The 22357-nt window shown below is 37.6% G+C and overlaps 1 protein-coding gene across 2 annotated transcripts in view; it reads left to right on the top strand.

The window, feature by feature from the left end:
• Positions 1 to 15627: 15627 nt before the first annotated feature.
• LOC127452912 (ras and Rab interactor 3-like) overlaps positions 15628 to 22357 on the top strand; it is a 61891-nt gene continuing 55161 nt past the window's right edge. For both annotated transcript variants that reach the window (XM_051718793.1, XM_051718800.1), the window contains exon 1: positions 15628 to 15753. The gene's annotated coding sequence lies outside the window, so the exon portion shown is untranslated. The remainder of the gene's footprint in view (positions 15754 to 22357) is intronic.

Below are 22357 nucleotides of genomic sequence, written 5' to 3' on the forward strand. Positions count from 1 at the left end.
CTGCATCCTGTTTGCTACCCCAATTGAAATTCAATTTGAATTTAGGAATTGAGTTGTAATTTTAAAGGTATTTTTCCTAGACCAAATGATCTAATCTATGTAATCCACATTAACTGTATAGCACTATAGTCATAGGCTAAGTTTACATCGCAGCTGAAATTGACCCAAATCGGTTTTCTGCTTAAATCAGATTTTTTTGTAAGTTTGTTCACATGATATCTTAAAGGTGCACTCAGTAACTTCTGTCTTTGTGTCATCTTGGACTTACACTGACACCTAGCGACTTGGATGCAGCATCATTTAAAATCAATAGTTTTCAGTTTCAGATGTCACTGTAGAAATGTAGTATTCACGGTCAGCCATGATTACTTTAATCAAGTGAGTGAAAGTGTCAAATAACAGGATGGTTACTGAGATTAAGCAAGTAGTATTCAGCTGGTCATGTGATTCTAACATGGCAGCCCCCATGTGCGGACCCTCTCCATGTAGAATAAAACAGCTTTTATAAGGTTACTGATATGACTGGAGTCATATGAATGGGAGTGGTCATGATTTCCTACATATATTGCAAAATTACAAATCATGTCTTTAGGAGTTAAACATCTTTAATGAGGAAAAATTTACTTAATGCACCTTTAAATGTAGCCCATATCAGATACGAGTCTGAGTATGATTATGTTCATCATTATATGAATAAAGGATTAACTTGCATTTAAACAATTTTATTAGCTGTTTTTTAAGTGGATAGGACACTTCATGCCTATTTCTTATTATATATATGTCAGCAAGTGATGGAGAAAGGCCATCTTGATGGATAAATACTTTTATTTTTAAATAAAGTTATTTGCTTTTGTATGGTGCAATTCAATTATCATCGAAGAGTTTCATTTTACTTAATAGCGAAACACACCAAAAAAAAATGTTTTTTCTTAAAAAAAGAACTGAATGCATTAACTAGAAAAAATAATTAACTCACAATTAAAAGTTTGAAACCATAACACGGCTATATATGCCAGAAATCAAGTACACAATTGACAAATGTTGAGTTAGATTGATGTGAAAAATCACATTAATAATAATAATTAATTACATTAACATAGCACTTTTCTAGACACTAGTGTGAAGCGTTCACCTGGATGATGTGAAGGCAGCCATAGTGCGCCAGCTGTTGATGGAGAGGAGAGTACAGTGATGTAGCCAATTCAGATATATAGGGGTGAGCAGGGATAGCCATGATGGATTGAGGCCAATGGGCAGATTTGGCCAGGACACCGGGGTTACACCCCTACTCTTTTTACAAGAAATGCTCTGGGATTTTAAAGACCACAGAGAGCCAGAACCTCAGTTTAACATCTCATCTGAAAGATGGTGCTTTTTTACATTATAGTGTCTCTGTCACTATACTAAGGCATTAGGACCCACACAGACTGTAGGGTGAGCAACCCTGCTGGCCTGCCTCTTCCAGCAGCAACTGTAGTTTTCTCCAGGAGGTCTTCCATCCAGATACTAGCCAGGCTCAACCCTGCTTAGCTTCAGTGGGTAACCAGGCAAGAGCTGCAGGGTGATATGCTGCTGGTCCCTTAAATGCATACCTCTGGTCTTTAGAGACCCGGTACCTCATTCCAACCCCTGTACCTATTCCATTTTTTGAAGTTGTGCCCACACCTCTTAACAAACACAATCGTCCCTTATAAATACTGTCTCACACACACACACACACACACACAAAAAATGTGCAAATTGTTTTTTTTTTTAATTAATTTATTTATTTTTTATAATGGTTTATGTTTTTTTTTTTTTTTTGCTCTTCCATAAATTATATTTTTACGATCATTTCATATCTATATAAATGTACTTTCACAGAATATCTACTTCTTTGTTTATTGCAAGAAAAATTTGTACTATTTTCATACAAATAAATACTATATCACGTTGATTTTCTGTGCAACAATGAATTATCAACAATGGTAAATTATCAGTATTCCATATGCATATACACATGCATATTATACATGTTATTTCTTACTCAGGGTGGCACAGTTGTTTTGGTGATTGACTTGTTCCCTATCTGTCACTCACTCGATGTTGTGTCGATGTAGTGACACTAGGGGTCACTCTTGGGAGCCCGAAACACCACTGGTCTTTGATAAAAGGCCAGTGAAAATTGGCGAGTGGTATTTGCATGCCACTCCCCCGGACATACGGGTATAAAAGGAGCTGGTATGCAACCACTCTTTCAGATTTTCTCTTCGGAGCCGAACGGTCATGCTCATTGAGCTGAATTCTCACAACTGTTCATTCACCTCTGTTGGATCTGACGGCGCATTTCAGCGGCTTCTCCCTCCTCTGCACTGGTGCACTGCAGAGAACGCCCCTGGGTGCTTCGGCAGAAAAAGAGACTATATTTTTCTGAAAGAATATATTTCTCTAAAAGAGCGGCACACACGGAACGTCTTTTTAAAGACCAGCGTCATGTCTGGAGGAAACCAGGCACCGCTCATCACCTGGCCAATACCATCCCTACAGTGAAGCATGGTGGTGGCAACATCATGCTGTGGGGATGTTTTTCAGCGGCAGGAACTGGGAGACTAGTCAGGATCGAGGGAAAGATGAATGCAGCAATGTACAGAGACATCCTTGATGAAAACCTGCTCCAGAGCGCTCTGGACCTCAGACTGGGGCGAAGGTTCATATTCCAACAGGGCAACAACCCTAAGCACACAGCCAAGATAACAAAGGTGTGGCTACGAGACAACTCTGTGAATGTCTTTGAGTGGCCCAGCCAGAGCCCAGACTTGAACCCGATTGAACATCTCTGGAGAGATCTGAAAATGGCTGTGCACCGACGCTCCCCATCCAACCTGATGGAGCTTGAGAGGTCCTGCAAAGAAGAATGAGAGAAACTACCCAAAAATAGGTGTGCCAAGCTTGTAGCATCATACTCAAAAGACTTGAGGCTGTAATTGGTGCCAAAGGTGCTTCAACAAAGTATTGAGCAAAGGCTGTGAATACTTATGTACATGTGATTTTTTTCATTTTTTATTTTTGATAAATCTGCAAAGATTTCAAACAAACTTCTTTCACGTTGTCATTATGGGGTATTGTTTGTAGAATTTCGAGGAAAATAATGAATTTAATCCATTTTGGAATAGGGCTGTAACATAAGAAAATGTGGAAAAATTGAAGCGCTGTGAATACTTTCCGGATGCACTGTATCATGCCCAGGACGTGCCGCCCCCGGTAGGGCTATGAGCCCATTCTACCAGGGGTGTAGCGGCCTCCTGGGCCCTGGCCAGGGGTGCCTCTCTAACAGACATTTGCAGAGCAGCGGGCTGGGTGACACCCAACACCTTTGCAAGGTTCTATAACCTCCGGGTGGAACCGGTTTCGTCCCAGGTAGTGGCACGCAATACAAGTGGATAAGCCCAGGATAGCCGGCTGGGTGTATCGCTTGCACATAGCGCCTTTCACCTCCTCTGAGCTGAAGACGTGTGCCATTAATTCCCAGTAGTGTTCACAAACTATGTTCCCTGGTTGACTTCCTCCGAACCCTGTGGCAGTCGAGTTTTCGGAGAGACTCACTGCCGGCCCAGTACACGTGCTAACTAAGAGTCCTGTTCTGGGGTAGGTGCTCCGCATGTGGCGGTTCCCTGTAGGTAACCCCATGCAATGTATATCTTCCGCTAATTCGTTTCCCTGTTGGCAAACTGCGTCTTCCTTGAGCAGAGCCCCCTCTGCCACAGTCTCCATGTTTGTAGTACTCCTCCTCCTTTGGGTAGGATCTACCATGAGACTCTCCACATGGTCGGTAAGACCATGTGATGTATTTTTCCACTTAAATATCCCCCCCACCCCCCTTTGGGCAAGGTGTGGTCTCCCCCGACTAGACCTGGCGGCCCAGTTGGATAATCCCCCTTGTTTTTTAGGGAGTGGAAAAAAAGAAGGGGAAAAGAGGCCACGACTGGGTTAGCCTGCCTCTATCTTTTGGGTAGAAATCTTCTATCTTCTTGTCCCCAAAGGGCCTTTCGACACTCATAACTATGTTGGGGGAGGTTACGTGTCGGCCTGGTGTGCTGCCTACGAGGCACACAGTCGTCTGCCCGTCACACACCGCCAGTTCACATAACACAGTTCAGCCAGTTGCAGCGTTTTGTATAGGGACCCCTTGTGTCACTACATCGACACAACATCAAGTGAATGACAGATAGGGAATGTCCTGGTTACTTGCGTAACCTCCGTTCCCTGATGGAGGGAACGAGACGTTGTGTCCCTCCTGCCACAATGCTGAACTACCCGCTGAAATGGCCGGACCTTGTCTCGGCTCTTCAGCATAAAACCTGAATGAGTGGTTGCATACCAGCTCCTTTTATACCCGTATGTCCGGGGGAGTGGCATGCAAATACCACTCACCAATTTTCATTGGCCTTTTATCAAAGGCCAGAGGTGTTTCAGGCTCCCAAGAGTGACCCCTAGTGTCACTACATCGACACAACATCTCGTTCCCTCCATCAGGGAACAGAGGTTATGCAAGTAACCAGGATGATTTACATTTGACATTGTTATTTGATGAAGAAAAAACATAGAAGTAAACAATAGCAAGTTTCATAAACAGTATGATATGACTATTGCCATTTGGGTGTACTACTGAAATTCTGTAAGTTGTGCATCTATTTAGACTCAAAAAGTGCTTATGTGTATCTTATGTGTTATGTGTAGCTTAATATGTTTCATGTGACCTATGTTTCAGGTTCATGCTCATGAAATCTCAGTGTGAAAGTAATGACTCCTGTTTTAGATTTGTCCGGATTTGTTGCATTTTCTCTTTGATATATGAAAACTAAAACATCAAAATATATTATTTTCTATTATTTTCTAATTGTCTTGAAAATATTTTGAAACTATCTGGGCATTTTGAAGATTTTATTTGTGATAGATATAAGTGCCGGGTCTCTAAAGACCCGAATATGTCAGAGTGTTTGGTGAAATTACCATGCATTTAAGGGTTAAAACTTGTGATGGGTCGTTCATGAACGATTCGTTAATTTTTAATGAATCTTTTATGTGACTCAGAAGAACAAGTGATTTGTTAATTTTGTGTTGGTCGCGCATGTGCATTGCACAACCTCCGTTCGTTCGTTATGTGAAAACTGCATAGGCGCTATACAGGAAACATAAATGATTAGTTCACCTTTCAACTCTTTTGGTCAGAGTCATTTGTTCTTTTGTCACGTGACAGCTGTATACGCTATACATTGCTCACACAGGAAACAGAATTAATTAGTTCCCCTCTCAAGTGTTCTTGTCCAATCGTTCATTCTTTTGTCACGTGACAGCCATTTACGCTATGCACACACACAGGAAACAGAAATGATTAGTTCACCTCCTGAGTCATCTGGTCCGAGTCATTCGTTCTTTTGTCACGTGACAGCCGTGACAAAAGAACGAACGACTCGGACAAGAAGACTCAATCCAGAGGTGAACTAATCATTCTGTTTCTCATAATTTGTCCTTGGCTGCATTATAATTTTTTCCTTATTGGGACTATAATCAAAGTTTGCCTAAGTAGACGTGTTGGGATGATTTGGCTATTGAAAATGTTACATTTTAATTTAATGAATGAAATGACTTGAATAAAGATTAGTTCATTTTGCTGAACAACACTCAAAGATCCAAGTAGGTAAAATGATCCGATCTTCCCATCACTAGTTAAAACTGACATGGATGTTCACACTGAAGGCACCTTTGAAAAAATCAGATATGTAGCCTGTACGATTTATTTATGAAAGTGGCCCAGATCAGATTTGAAAATGCCAGATTTAATGTGCTTGTGGCTGTTCACATTTGTAGTTTACTACTTTTTAAAATAGACTTTCGTCAGATAAGTGTCTAATGCAGTAAAAACATCTCCAGTTCTTGAGCAAGAGTTTCCACTTTGTTTGTGTGTATAACAATAGATGGCAATCCAGCATTGGAGTTTTTACAGGGCTGCTATCACCATGACAACTGCCCCACCATGGTGGTGGAGTGCAGTGTTGGGTGTAATGCATTACTAAGTAATTAATTACTGTAATTAAATTACTTTTTCATTGAAAAAAGTAAAGTAAGTTACTTTTAATTTTTCAGTAATTTAATTACAGTTACTTCTGATGTAATTGTGTTAAATACTTTATAGACTCTAGAACAATTCTATATAAAACAATAGTGGATTTGAAATTGAAATTTAACGTCTAATGTAAAAATATATATTTTATAATTTAACGCTGCCCTCTTAAATTCTTTGGCCAGTTCATGAATAATTTATTTGATTTTATATGATTTATTTGAAAGAATTAAAAGAACAATTTCAGGTCTATCATTGTATTTTTCATCTGGTTGAGGTTGATGAGTGTTTTAGAAAGTAATTAGTAATAAGTAATGCAATTACATTTCAGACAGGGTAATTAGAACAGTAATCTAATTACATTGTAGAAGATGTAATTAGTAGTTAGTAATTAATTACTTTTTAGAGTAACTTACTCAACACTGGTGGAGTGCCATTGGCGATGTGCACATAAATGTATCAGCTCATTAAACGTTGTGAAAACCTGAAACAAATTAATAAAATAATAGCATACAATCATGGTGAAGTATCAGATCTTTAGTTACTGTGTTGTCGATTCTTCATGCTGCTAAAGATGTTCACATTTTTCCCTTTTTTAAAGACTTTTAATTTTGCGCTACATAGCGCATTGTTACGGCACCGGCCTTTTCACAATGCGAGTTACCCATCTAGCTTGCAACTTGTTTAAGTTTAGCTTGGCTTGTTGCAATAACAGACAGCATTTTTGTTTTTTATTTATGTTATTATTTGTATTTTGTATTTTGTGATATATTACAAAGGGTTTAATTTAATTAATCTGATTGCTGCTTGTAAATGCTGGTCAACATTTTCCCCACCACAAGTCCAAACTTTAATTATTAGTGAGAAGAGAAAAGCTGACTCTAGATCAGTGGCTGTGGCCGAATTCATCGTATTTCTTATACGGCTGATTGTTGCGTGCATGTGCATGGAGAATGTCTTCATTTCTGAAATAATTTTACATTTTTAAAACAAATATTAAATTAAGTTGTGTAATTCTTTGATTAACCCTATAAAGCCTCACATATGAAAGAATGTTCAGAAAATGCAAATGTTTTGACATTAAACTGTTTTTAGTACCATTCAACAAACTATAAAAAGATAATAAAATAATATACAAAATTTTAACCAAGCACAAGTTGCTTATATTCAGCAAATATTTAATATCTAAAAATATCAGTAACAATATAATCATTACTGTCACTTTTACTTTATTAAAATAAGCTGTCACTTATCCCAAAATAAGTCACTTTTCGTGCGAGTCCGCCGCCATTTTAAATAGATTGATATAAACATTGAAACCACTTTTTTTTTCACAAATAACCACTAGATGTTGCCATAAACACCATAGGTTGTTTAGCTCAGAGAGTGAAACAGGATCCGTCAAACATTATGTATCATATTTGATACATACGGCTTTATAGGGTTAAACTCTATTTATTTGAATATTGTAGCAAACAAAATTGCATCCAAGTTTGTAACTTTTTGTTTTTTTAAATTAACTTACATCAATTCACTTTTAAATCATAAACATTCTAATCAAATTCAAAAAGTGCCAGCACTAATATGACTTTGGTGATAATAAATTCAACATACACATTACTTAAACTAGTGAAGAAGACTCGCTCTCCACTAGAGTTTTTCTAAACTTCATAAGCATTTATGCAGGTCCAATTGGTTCTGTTTCAATTTCCTTTTATTGCGGTAAGAAAGACAGAGCTTATTAGGCTACTTATGATTCATGTTTGCAGTTATGCCGATTTAACAAAACAAATCAGGAATATGCTTGTTCTGGCCTTTGTTAAAATAATAATATGAGGACTGATGTTTATATAAATAACAATAAACAATAATAAAATCTTTGTTTATTAAATTAAAAAGTTATATTAGGGCTGATTAGAACCCGGAACTTCTTGTACTAGAGGCGGAACTTTACCAAAAGACCAAATTAGTCTTTCTGGCTAATACTTAGCTATTTACTGTATTTATCCACTGACTAACAAAAATCCCAGTACTGACTGTGTTAAATATTTATTGGAGTGCTTGAATTGGTCATCAAAAATGACTATTTATCAAAACAGTAAATTATTATTTGACATTATCTGCACATAACCTAATTAACATTCATACGTATCGTCACTTTGTTGACATCGTGATTTTTTTTCTTAAATCTCTCTCTCTCTCTCTCTCTCTCTCTCTCTCTCTCTCTCTCTCTCTCTCTCTCTCTCTCTCTGCCTGGAGAGGTCTCCTTGAGTCCCCTTGATGATTCAGCAGGCGGAGGGGGTCACTGTCAGGCCAGTGCTGACAAAGTGTCACTTCCTGCAGGCGTCCTGAGACACTGAATAATCAATCCATCACTGTGCAGATGATGCGACGAACAGCCTACATCCATCATTCAAAAGTTTTGACCTTCTGGATCCTCAGGAAGAAATTTCATGTGAAAATATGAAGCATGTGACAAAGAGAGATGTGGGCATTTTAATTAACATCAAAATCTGCCATATTTTGGTCAGATTAGTGCTGGGCAACATTTGAAACATAAGGGGCAATATTTCAAACCTGGAATAGATTTTCAGGGCCATTTTTACCTTTATGCAGGTGTTATATAAAAAAAACTGTCCATTGTTAATTTATGTAAAATGCTTCAATTTAATCAATTCATTGAAATGGTCACTATGGTACCAACTATGGATGTCATAAAAATATCTATATATTGGTTATTGTTCGGCACATTATTTTATCAATATATTTTAGAGGCATCGATATATTAAAATTAGATGACATTTAAATTAGAAGCCCAATTTGTGTGCTTTCCCATTCACTCAGTTGACCATCTGTTTAACAGTCTGGTGTAATAGCATTGGGAGACCACAAGGGGGCGATATACCGTTTACTGAAGCAGGTCGTGTTCACGATCACACACACCCCCAGGACGAGCTGATGCAGTCCAGGAGATTGCAGTCCAAAGTTACAGAGGTTTTTGTACTTCTTCAAGAATGAACAAAGTGACATTGATTTTGCAGGTTAGTGAAACTAGTGTAACTGTGCAAACTGAACGATTAGAAATGGTAACATTTATTATGCAATTTATGTAGCATTGAATAGGTCTTTCATTCAAGCTGTCAAACCACAAAACGACATACTTGTAACTGAAAATACATTGTTTATGCTCAATGAGAGATACTTGTTCACAATAGATCATCCAGTGATGGCTAGAGTAAATAATCTTTGTCCTTTGATAATGATTTGGGTCAAATTTAATGGAAAAGCTGCACTCCGTGGTGCTGCAGAATGTTGATGCTGAGCGTTGGCGGTGTGTTCCTACCTGTGTAGAAAATAAATAATTGTTTCTAATTTTAAAATGCTCCATGTTGTCCGTCAGATGCGTCTGGTGTGCGACCCCCTTTAATTTACCCTGCCATTCACACTTTACCAAAGTTGTGTTGAGAAATATGTCTGAAGAGACAAAGACTATTGTACAACAAGTCAGCCCTATTTATTGCTGAGCAAAAAAATCCCAATATATATTGATAATCATCAGGAAAATCTTCTGATTATCGTTTTGTAAAAAAGGCATCGATTCCAAGCCTAGAACAACCAATAACTACATTAGAATATAATGAAATATACAAAATGTTATAGTAGCTTAATAGTTTAATAACAAAAGAATTCACCTTTTTTTGAATATCTGGGGCATTTTTGTCACTTTCGGTGGCATACAGGCACTGAGTTCTGGTTAATTTTGACTCTGGTGGTAATCCTGTGGGGGAAATCAAGGGAATTTAGAGGATGTGGACACCCACAACATCTCCATGACAACTAACAGCACCCAGCATTTGTCCGTTTATACCTGCTATTAATCTATCTCAGATGATCAGAAATGGACAGTGATAAATACAGGTGTAAACAGGGTCCGAAATGTTTTGTGATCCGATCATGCAAGCATGTGTAAGAAATGCATGTGACTACATAACATTTATAGTGTAAATCCTAATCTGTCCTGGTGTGTCCTTGTTTTCTGAAGACTCTGCTCAAAAATCAAACACAATACCATCTTTAATGTACTGACAGGAAGACAAAATTAATCAAAATTCAGCTTGCAAATAGATGTAAGAAATAAGATCAATTGCAATTCAGTATGCAAATATTACATTAACGTCTTCACTGTTGTTTAGTCAAGTCAAGTCATTTTTATTTGTGTAGCGCTTTTTATAAAACACATAGTTTCAAAGCAGATTTACAGAAAATGATTCTGTAACATAAAATGATGTTGTAAAATCTGTAATGTCTTAGTGTCCTCACTGAGCAATTTAAATGAAAAACATGAAATCATGCTTTAAAAATAATTAGTCTTTAGGCCCCCTGTAAGAAAGCCAAAGCTGACTGTGACATGGCACCCAATGGTTACATTTCATATGCTAAGTATTCTATCAATGCAAGTCATTTGGAGATTTTTAAACGTAAATCTTAAATGTTTACAAAAGACAAAAACCTATTTTTTTTCCAGAGTTTGCCTGTACACTATAAAGAACTCTATTCTGACAACAGTGTGTACATGAACACAGTGCAGCCCAACAGTACAGTATCACACAGTTTCTACCCCTAACTTAGCCTGTTTTAGATTCGCCCTGTATTCACATGCTTTAATAAGCTGCCCCACACCTGTATTTGAAGAAATGTATCTCTTTCACCCCTTCTTGCTTTGACAGCAGTGTGGTCCTCTCCTCTGCTCTGGTGAAGTGGAAAACATCTACCTTATTAAGGCATGTAGAGAGCCAAAGGCACAGCAATCAGCTCTCGCCTCTCGGCACTAATTAGTGCAGAGGATAAGGGCATTGGGGCGTGTGGAGATTGTGCCGTGTTTCTTTTTTAACTGCTTACTGTTGAAGCAGAGAATAATTTAAAAAGGGGAGGAGAGATTGGACATTGAGGGTATAGACAAGTTGGATAATTTGTTCCTTTGATGTTACCTGCAAAATTATGTGTGTAGTGAGGGAAGTGGTGTGTAGGGTACAACGGGCTAACACCTTAAAGAAAATTTGCTTTTTTTCTGGTCACAAAGTGTATCAAGATTGAAAAATAGGGGCCTGGGTAGCTCAGCGAGTATTGACGCCGACTACCACCCCTGGAGTCGCAAGTTCGAATCCAGGGTGTGCTGAGTGACTCCAGCCAGATCTCCTAAGCAACCAAATTGGCCCGGTTGCTAGGGAGGGTAGAGTCACATGGGGTAACCTCCTCGTGGTCGCTATAATGTGGTTCTTGCTCTCAATGGGGTGCATGATAAGTTGTGCGTGGATTGTGGAGAGTAGCATGAGCCTCCACATGCTGTGAGTCTCCGCGGTGTCTTGCACAGCGAGCCACGTGATAAGATGCGTGGATTGAAGGTCTCAGAAGTGGAGGCAACTGAGACTTGTCCTCCACCACCCGGATTGAGGTGAGTAACCGTGCCACCATGAAGACCTAATAAATAGTGGGAATTGGGCATTCCAATATGAAAAAGGGGATAAAAAAATAAAAAAAAAATAAATAAAAAAGATTTAAAAATAAATGTCCTTTTATTGAATTTTGATGGAGCAACACTCTAAAAGCTAAAACCACCCTGAGGGTAAAAGGCCCTCAAGGTGGTTATAGTGATATTGTGTAAATATCGGGACAATAGTTATAGGGCAATATTTGTCAAATTATGCAAATGCTTTGGGACAGCAAGATGCTTTTTTGAGAGACAAATTAAAATAATGCTTATTCAAAATAACCACTTCAGAAAAGGGTTAACCATTTTCTGTTAATTTCAATCACATTTGGCATTTCATAACATCTCAAGTATTCTATAAACAAATTAATCTCCATTGTGATTGGATCAGAAGGTTGCTGGTTCAATTCCCATAGCCATCACCATTGTGTCCTTGAGCAAGGCACTTAACTCCAGGTTGCTCCAGGGGTAATGTCTCTGTAATAAGTGCACTGTAAGTCACTTTGGATAAAAAGCGTCTGCCAAATGCATAAATGTAAATACTATCTTTTCACTTATTGGACAGTTATTAAAAAACTTTCGATTTAATCACCTTGAACAAAACTGACAAAATGAAAATGACAAATAAGTGTTTTGTTTTCAGGGATTCTCATTAGCTACATACATTTGCAACTTTTTAAAAATGATTAAATATTAGATCAAATTACCTCAAAATCAAACTTTAGATATTGCACGCAAAGATCTCATGGATCAGGAATATTTTGCGGTGTAAAGTGACAAACAGGTGTTAAGGAAAGTACTGTGGTGATTTTTGTTCTACCCTACTTAGCTATAGTATGGGGACAAATTAGTACCCAGAGGCAAGACCGGAACCATATCTTGAACACTGGAGGGACCAAACCATTTTGGGGGTGAGGGGTCGCGGGGTGCTGAGGTCACAAATATAATGGTCCTCCACAAAATTATTTACTGCCCTCAAGTTGTCCCTCATTGTTGTTGTTTGTTTTTTCCAGTGGAATCTTAACACAATCTTTTCTTCAAGAATCGTAATCGTAATATTATTATTAAAATACCATAGCTTGGAATATACTGAACAAGTCATATGGACAGTACATTTTTCATTTTTAGGTGATCTACTTCTTTCACTGGTGGCTCATTTTTTGAGCACAGACCTGACAAGGACATTCTCAAAATAAAATTGTCTTTTTTAAAAGAAGATTCTTAGGAGATGCTGTGTAAAATTCCAAATGAATAAAAAACATAAATAAATTATTTATAAAGTCTTAAATTGATTCGCAACTCTACCTGTCTTTCCAGCCCAATGACACCACAGTGAATACTCGAATTTCTGCCTGCCTGGCGGACATCTCGGCCTGGATGAAGGAGCACCACCTGCAACTCAACCCAGCCAAGACTGAACTCCTTGTCTTTCCAGCCAACCCTGATGTTGAACACAACATCACCGCGCAGCTGGGTGCAACTACAGTATCGCCTTCCAAATCGGTCAGAAATCTAGGGGTAACCATCGACAACAGACTACATTTCACAGACCACATCTCAAAGACCGCAAGATCATGTAGATTTACACTCTACAATATCAGGAAAATAAGACCCTTCCTCTCTGAACATGCCACACAACTGCTTGTCCAGTCACTTGTCATAACTAGAATGGACTACTGTAACACTCTCATTGCAGGCCTCCCTGCATGTGCAACTAGACCCCTCCAAATGATCCAGAATGCAGCAGCACGTCTGGTCTTTAATGAACCAAAGAGAGCGCATGTTACACCACTCCTTGTCTCTCTCCACTGGCTACCGGTTGATGCACGTATCAAATTCAAGGCTCTGATGCTGGCATACAGAACAGTTACTGGGTCTGCTCCAGCATACCTAAAATAATTTATGCAGAGCTACGCGCCCACTAGACGTCTGCGGTCGGCTAAGGAACGTCGCCTTGTTGTACCAACACAAAGAGGCACCAAAACACTTTCCCGGACTTTCAGCTTCATCATACCACGTTGGTGGAACGACCTTCCCAACTCCATCCGTGAAGCTGACTCACTCTCTGTCTTCAAAAAACGACTAAAAACGCATCTTTTCCATGAGCACTTAACCAGTCATTAAAAAAAATCAAATAAAAAAAATAAAAAAATAAAATTCTGTTGCACTTTATTCTGTTTTGAGTACTATTATGATGCTAGTGATACTTTGTAATACAGCACTTTTCATACCACTGTCTCCTAAGATGATTCGCTTTTGTTTTCCTCTCTTGTAAGTCACTTTGGATAAAAGCATCTGCCAAATGAATAAATGTAAATGTAAAATTGTAAATTATTCCCTAATAATATCTACATTAAAAAAATGTATGACACTGTCTTTGCCACAACCTAAAAACGCAATTGAAGCCTCAAGTCACAGGTCTTACCATGTTCTAGTTTTAATCTGAGGGTGATAACGCTCTACTTTGTGTTTTATAGATGATTTGTTTAGACAATGTCAAGTGAATTTTCTAAAACATCTTCAAAAACCTGTCAGATTACCACATTCATTCAGTTCCTTTACAATGTACACACATTAGCTCTTTATCTTAAGCTTGATTCACTGAAAATGGCTCCATTAATGTTTTCACATTCACAATTATGAATGACATAAGATTCACGTACTGTACATGATATATTTTCAATTCAAAATGACGAATTTTGCCAAATGGTGAATAGTTTTCACCCTTGGAAATGAATGTCGGTCGGTACAACATTTTAATCATAAAACAGTGGGTAAATTTTGCATGTTTAGTTAGATACTTACATCTTTCATGACACTAACACTATTAACCTGAACTGCTTGCTGATGCACGCCGCTGGAATAATCCACAAAGTTCCCGCTTAGCTTCTGAAACTTGAGTCCCACCTTCATCAATTTGATTGATCTCATATGACACTGACGAGCGGTGTTAGACTACTGAGCACACTAAAAATTAAACTTTTTTTAAACCATAATGTTATTCCTGCAACAACTTAATGACAATTAGACAGCGGTGCATAATGGACTGCAGCAGAACAGCAACAAGGATATCAATTATTTGGGGGGACAATCAGGCCATATTTGATTATTGGGGGGGGGACTTGTCCCCCTCAATGTATCTTGTGGTTACGGCCCTGCCCAGAGGTGAGCAAAATCGGACAAAGCCTTCCTTTGGGGACATTTTGTGACATCCTCATTTGGAAGACCAATCCATAGATAAATTAAATAATTATGTCTATAAATGTCTAATAATGCTAAAAGTTTTCTGTTAGGTTTAAGGTGTGGGTTAGGGTCAGTTTATAGGAATAATAGCTAGCTTTATATAAAAACAATAGCTGAGCAAACAAACAAACAAACAAAATGCACCATAAAAGTACATTAAAAAAAAAACAACTCCAAGTCCATATGACTAACCTTTTAACTGTCCCCAAAATCTCCAAGTAGACGTTTCATAAAAATTCATTTTTATGAACATTTTAAAATAAAAATGCCACATTTTTATTTTTCATTTTAGTTTTTTTCTGTTTTGATTCTGTAATGTAATTACTGTACATTAGGAACAATGGATAAGTTAAAATACTATCTATCTATCTCTCTATCTATCAGTCTGTCTGTCTGTCGTAGCTCTCTCCTCTCAAGCGCTTTCCTGTAGCGACATCCAGCGGATTTTGAAGGAAACGCAAGCGCTGCCAATTTTCCCCAGTGTGGGCTGCGCCTTTAACACATTCGCTCACATACTCTGTCACATTTCTTAGCTGCCAATAAACATATTTCAGAGTATATATGTTTCATGTGAAGTATATAGCTTTAGGTTTCATTTTTTGGTATTTTAAAACGGCATACTCACTCAAAACTGTCATTAATAGTATTATATTACTTGCCCACATTGTAGAGTAGTTTGTGTCGTGTGGGGAAAGTTGCGCGGGTAGCTTCAGTGCTCGTGAATCACAATCCGAATCACAATGTGATGAACACGGAGGATCATATCAAACACACCATATCTCGTGATATCAAACACATCACACCACACATGCTCCCGATGCTCCTGAACGGAACAAACGTGCGCGGACACTTCATGCGTCTCCATTCAAGCTGATGACAAGAGGATCATGAATAAGAAGATGAAGATCTATTAACGGAGAAGGTAAAGTAACTCTTGCATGAAGAATCTTTCCCTGGCATCTTACCACGCTAATAAAATTGATCAAAAATTACCATAGTATTCTAGATAGATGAGTAGGCTACTAATATGTGTGTGTGTGTGTGTGTGTGATATATATATATATATATATATATATATATATATATATATATATATATATATATATATATATTGTGTGTGTTTCCTTTAAAGTATCTTGGAGTACTATGTAAATGCCATGGTAGGGGTGATATCAGCTAATGTAGTCCACTTTTGGGTATATCATCTAGAAAAGCACTAAAATGTCTGTGCGTCCTTTCCAGACTGCTCTTTGTGTGTTAATTTAGGTCTCTTATATCATTTTATTTTAATAAATAAATAAATAAATAAAAAATAATAATAATATGTAACAGAAAACAAATGTTTAAGCCCAAAGAACTATTTAAATGTCAGAAGTCCCCCTTCGTGTCATCATTGCTTTGTTCAGGTAAAATGGGCAAGTTAATCTGTATAGTAAAACCATCACTGTGAACAGAGAAATGTACCCTTTAAATTCATTTACAATTATTTCCAATTTAATTATTGCATTCCTAAAAGTGTATTATGGAATTACAAATAAATGTGTTAAAATGTGTGTAGTGGGGGAGGCTGAGTTGAGAGAGATGAGGTGGATTTAAAAAATATGTAACTTTAAAAGGCAACTTTCCTTACTTAAAGTCACTCAGCTTATTGTTATCATTCTGTGTGAAGCTGCTTGTGTGTGTGTGTGTGGACTTTGAGACCAAAATACTTTTTTGTTCTGTAAAGACTTTATATAGCATCAGCATGGCTAATTAGCAGTTGTGATTGTAATTTCTTTTCAATAGCAATTTTATTTGTAAATGTACTTGTTTTTACTCACAACAGTTGTAATAAAAAAAAAAAGGCATGAGAGTGCCTGTGTAGGCAAAAAGGAGGCATGAATGTGTGTTAGGGGGTTGTGTGTGATGGGTACTGTGTTCGAACAATACTAACATAACACAATAAACTTACATTTGGATTCTTTCAATATTATTTTAGTTGTTTTAATGAAAGGAACCATGAAAATATCTCTGTAAGCCAGTTTTGCAGTGCTTGGAGATTAAATCTTAAAGGGATAGTTCACCCAAAAATGAAAATTCTCTCATCATTTACTGACCCTCATGCCATCCCAGATGTGTATGACCGTCTTTCTTCAGCAGAACACAAACAAAGATTTTTAGAAGAATATCTCAGCTCTGTTGGTCCATACAATGCAAGTGAATGGGTGCCAAATATTTGAAGCTCCAAAAAGCAGATAAAGGCAGCATAAAATTCATCCATATGACTCCAGTGGATTAAGCCTTTTGAAACAAAAGGATAGATACCCTCTGCATAGATAGTCATACGTAGATACCTTATTAGCAGCTGTTCCTATGGACTGTGATATTGTTTCCACACAAAAGCAGTTCATGCAGCAGTCTGAGCAAGGTGCTCGGTCTGAGGCATCTCCTCTATTCACTTGCATTTAAACCAATTCAAACAGCTCTCCTTTTTGACTGTTCCAAGATGGCGTAGCAGTTGACGTATCCAAACTAGCCGAATGAGGCATCTATGTATGAATATATATGCTCCTCTGTTGTACACCACACTGCACTTCCGTATTTTCCGTATTTCATGCATCAGTTCTCGCGTCAATTTGCCAACGTACTTGCGTCACGCGAGAGGCTGCGTGACATCGACCTCTTTAAATATTGTTCTATTCCTTACACACACCTTGCGTTTTGCTTCAGAAGACATTTATTAATCCACTGGAGTCATATGGATTACTTTTATGATGGCTATATGTGCCTTTTTCAAAAATTTGGTACCCATTCACTTTGCATTGTATGGACCTACAGAGCTGAAATATTCTTCCAAAGATCTTTGTTTGTGTTCAGCAGAAGAAAGACAGTCATACACATCTGAGATGGCATGAGGGTGAGTGAATGATGAGAGAAGCTTCATTTCTGGGTGAACTATTCCTTTAAATAACAACGATAGTCTAGCCTTTTCTGGCCCATTTCACCTGATGGCCCACTTTAGCTGACATTACCCTACATGAATATGGTATCATCAGTCAGTACCATGGTATACTGTATAACAAGTATCATACTATTACCATCTGAGAGTTTTTACAAATATGCATTTTGATTCTCAAGCACTAAAAGGTCAATCTGATTAGCTTGATTTATCTTGTACTGGGGATTCCTGTTCTTTGCTGGGGTAAATAAGGAAACCATTGGGCCCAATTTGCACTGTGAGTAATTTTTTCCATATTGAGCAGTTATTTTCATATTGCTGTCCAAAGAATGTAGAACATATTTTAATAGTCTGATGCAAAAATTTGTTTAACAAAACCTTGTGCTTTTGGCATAGATTTTTATATTTTTTATTTTTTTATGGTAAATTGTTTATTCAACACAGCCTGTAAAGTCAACATGATATTAGATGATTATTTGTACATATACAGTATACTGTATAATCCTAAACATTTTGTTTGCATATCATCTGTAGTGGTTGATACTAGTGGGAAGCAGTCAGATGGGTTTTTTTTTTTTTTTTCTACAGTGATTCTCGGTGGCCAATTCACTTGCTTTTTAAAGTTGACCAATGAACTCTGAAATGATTTAGATTTCTCAAATTTCCCAAGACTTTTGAGAAAAGTTTCCTATTTGTTCTAGTTGCATTTTTAGTATGTACAGTAAAGGTTTGTTGCCTGGTGGTATTTTGACAGAAAAACTGAAGCGCCTGCAAGCATCTTTGTCTGCGGGGGTGGGAGTGTGAAAAGTGTGGTAGAAAGCCTCCTTGGAGAACACACACACACACACACACACACACACACACACAGTCTGTTCTCACTTTTGCACTGGCTTTATTCACAGCACATTGACTCATACTGTAGATGAAACTCATATTCTGTTTTACATTGCCATAATGACCACTCTAAAACAGTGATGTCATCTGAACTGTTATACAGACGTAACACCTTTGCCATTATTCTATTTTTGAAAAAAGGTGTGCTAGCCTTCACAGTTGAAAAACCATGAGATTTATTTGTTAACGTAAAGGAATAGTTCAGCCAACACTAAAAAATACTCCCATCCTGTAGACATTCTTTCTTACGAGAAAAAAATCTGTGGAGAAATTTTGAAGATTGTTGACATTGCTCTTTTCCATTTACTGTAATGAAAGAAAACTGTGACCAGTAGCTGTTCATTTACCATAACTCTCAAATCTCATTAGCATATGCACATATTGAAACTTGGTGTGTGACTATAGTGTGTAACAATTTTTTTTTATTTATTTATTTGGTTCCTGGGTAGTAAGTGTTATTTCCTAATTACTTATGCCTCAAAAGTATAGAAAATGGCTATTATTCCCCATAAACTTTGCTTTTGTGACCAGGACCTATTTCCCAGAACATTCCAGATAGATTCAGTGCTGAGTAAACTTGGAGTAACTTCTAGACCTTTCCAGTAATATAAATAGTAGTATAAATACAGGGGCCTTAAGCCCACCAGTTCAGTTTATTTCCAGCTGCCTAAGTGGCTACATATCTGCATTTTTCTGAGATGGCATCAAGAGGCTGCAAGCATCCGGCAGACGCATTTTGCTATGTCTGCGGCCAATTTATCAAGATAAGAGCGAAAAAGTGCTCCGTGGAAGCATCTGCTAAGATGTGCGTGGCCTACAAGGCATATTTCGGCATGCCTGTCGGGGATCAAAACAAACCCAGTATATTTAAAACTGGGCACCTCATTTCACCTGCGAGCACTGCAAAAAAACTCTGGAAGGTAAAATGGACAATTGTGCTCGGAATTTTTAAAATGGTAAAAGATTTTAATTTTAAAATGTTTTACAATTTTCAATATTATTGAAAAAATATATCATGTATGAAAAATGTTGCGAGAATCTCTTACACATTAGTCATGGGTGAAATAAATGTATTTTTGTAGGATGGTACAGTGGGGAAAAGAGAGCCATGAAGTTCGCTATCCCAAGAATTTTGCGGAACCCACTGACCACTCAAGCAACTGCTACTTCTGCATGGTGGACCCTTCCAAATGTCGGACTGGCAAGAATGCACCTGCTATCACATATCCGGACCTTCCTTCATCCATCACCCCAGTGCCACACTGCCATGAGCTCCCCGTACCCACTCCTGCAGAGAGCAGCCATCTTTAGAAGAGCAGCAAGTCAGAGAGCGAGGAAGACATTGTAGATCCAGATGACCATTTCAGAGGTGGAGCTGAGGAGAGAAGCCCATACTACCCCAACCAAAAAGACCTCAATGACTTGATTAGAGATCTTGGTCTCACAAAGTCCAATGCCGAGCTTTTGACATCTAGGCTCAAGCAGTGGAACTTGTTGGATGAAAATATGCAAGTCGCAGATCAGAGGAAGCATCACCAACATTTTTCCAGCTTCTTCACCCGTCAAGATGGGCTCTGCTTCTGCCACAGTGTGACCAGTCTGTTCGAGGCAATCAGAATTGCCTGTAACCAGAATGAGTGGCGCCTCTTCATTGACAGCTCATCCAGGAGCCTCAAAGCCGTGCTGCTCCATAATGGTAACAAGTACCCGTCTCTTCCCTTGGCTCACTCGGTGCACCTCAAAAAGGATTACAACAGCATCAAGACCTTGCTGGACGCCTTGAAGTATGATGAGTACATTTGGGGGCTGATTCGTGAAAGTGATTTACAGTATAATCATAAATCTTGAAAAACAACTCACTTCTAAATCTTTTGTAGTCATTTTTGTATTACTTTAGTATAAATACATGTTAATTTGGATTCATATGTTGTTGTTTTTTCTGACTTTATGTGAACGAAACGACACAAATTTGCCCATTTTCTCATTGGAAATAGGTACATTTCAAAATATCACTGTCCTGGTCACAAAAGCAAAGTTTGTGTGGAATAACAGCCATTTTCTATACTTTTGAGGCATAAGCAATAAGGAAATAACACTTACTGTACTACCCAGGAACAAACATTGTGTTACATAGTGCTATCAGTTACGAGACATGTAAGGACCAATGATGGTTGGTGGCTTGACAACAAACCTGGCTTGATGTGTCTTGACACACCAAGTTTGAATAATGTGATTACAAATGAGATTAGAGAGCTTCAGCAGAAGGGAAGATTTTCAGTGAATATTTATTTTGATCCATTTCTTACACAAAGGGTTGTATAGAGCTGTTCAGCCATGATGTCAATTTGTAGGCGAACCTGTAAGTCTAATTCACCATGGGTTCAGTTTTTATATTGGGGTTTTTCAACTTACGAGTAAAATAAGGTCTGTGGTAAACATTACTTGAGGATATGTGGACGTTTTGTTCTACAACATAAATTACACATTTTCATACCTCAAATGTGAATTCTGAAGCTGCCCGTGTGTTTTTAAAAATATATATAATTCAATACGGCTTCAAAATTCACGTTTGATGTGTGACTGTGTGTAATTTATGTTGTAGAACAAAACATCCATGTATCGTTATGCTTGATCCCACTGAGAGTGACACACTCCAGCTTAGTAGGTGGCGGTAATGTGCCATAACTGCTAATAAACATCACAAGAAAAGACACTTTCTTGCCTGTGACAGCGCTATGGATCATGAAAAAACTTAATAGTACATAAATAAAAAGCAATGGTGTTTATATTGGAATTGCTGTTGTATTCAGTTCATAGATGTATTGTATTGTCAGTGCTGTCTTGTTCAGTACACAGCAATATCATATTGGCTGGATAGCTAGCTAGTGGCTACCGAGCTATATAACTGGTTTCCAGCTGCTAGCCAGCTAATACCAGAGATCTTCTATATAGAGATAACACCCTCCACGTTTTTAACATTGGGGAGAACTTAACGGTCAGCTTGGACCACGTGAGTCTTCTCTGGCCAAACAGCTGAGAGAGTTTCAAGACAGTTTTTTTAGTTTTTGTTGCACTTTTTCTTGTGGTAGATTTTGAGATATATCTATATTGGTTAACATATTTTGGGAATGTAATGTTTGTGGAATATGTTTCAGTGAGCAGGAAAAAGAGCACGCTTTTGCTGCTGCAGATTTCGGCACGAGAGTTTTAATCTATTCAATATATATATATATTATTTTATATCAGCATTGTTGGGCACACACAGAAGTCATAATAGTCATTACATTAATATAATTAAATATATAATATATTTATCATTACAATTTATTTAAGTCTAAATCTATTTAAATTTAATTGAATCCTACAAGCCAAAGGGGAAAAAACATGTATCTATTTATTTTTGTTTTTATTAGATAATATACAATATTGTACAAAATTCATCATATTTTAGTACTAAACACTTACTTTAATTCAGGAGACAGTAAATAAAAGAATCTCTGTAGGCTGGTAATAATGCCGTAACTGAGTCCTACCTGTCGCTTCATACTCTACTCTGACATCTCTTATAAAACAGCTATTTTATTGTAGTAAACTCCACACATAGTTAATCTCAAAAGGATTGTTTAGTGTAAAACATGTTGAAGATTAGTGGGCAGGTGGTCAATTAAATAAGTGATGAGCTGTTTCCTCATAA

The sequence above is a fragment of the Myxocyprinus asiaticus genome, chromosome 2 (assembly GCF_019703515.2).
Source record: "Myxocyprinus asiaticus isolate MX2 ecotype Aquarium Trade chromosome 2, UBuf_Myxa_2, whole genome shotgun sequence".
Classification (NCBI taxonomy): Eukaryota; Metazoa; Chordata; class Actinopteri; order Cypriniformes; family Catostomidae; genus Myxocyprinus; species Myxocyprinus asiaticus.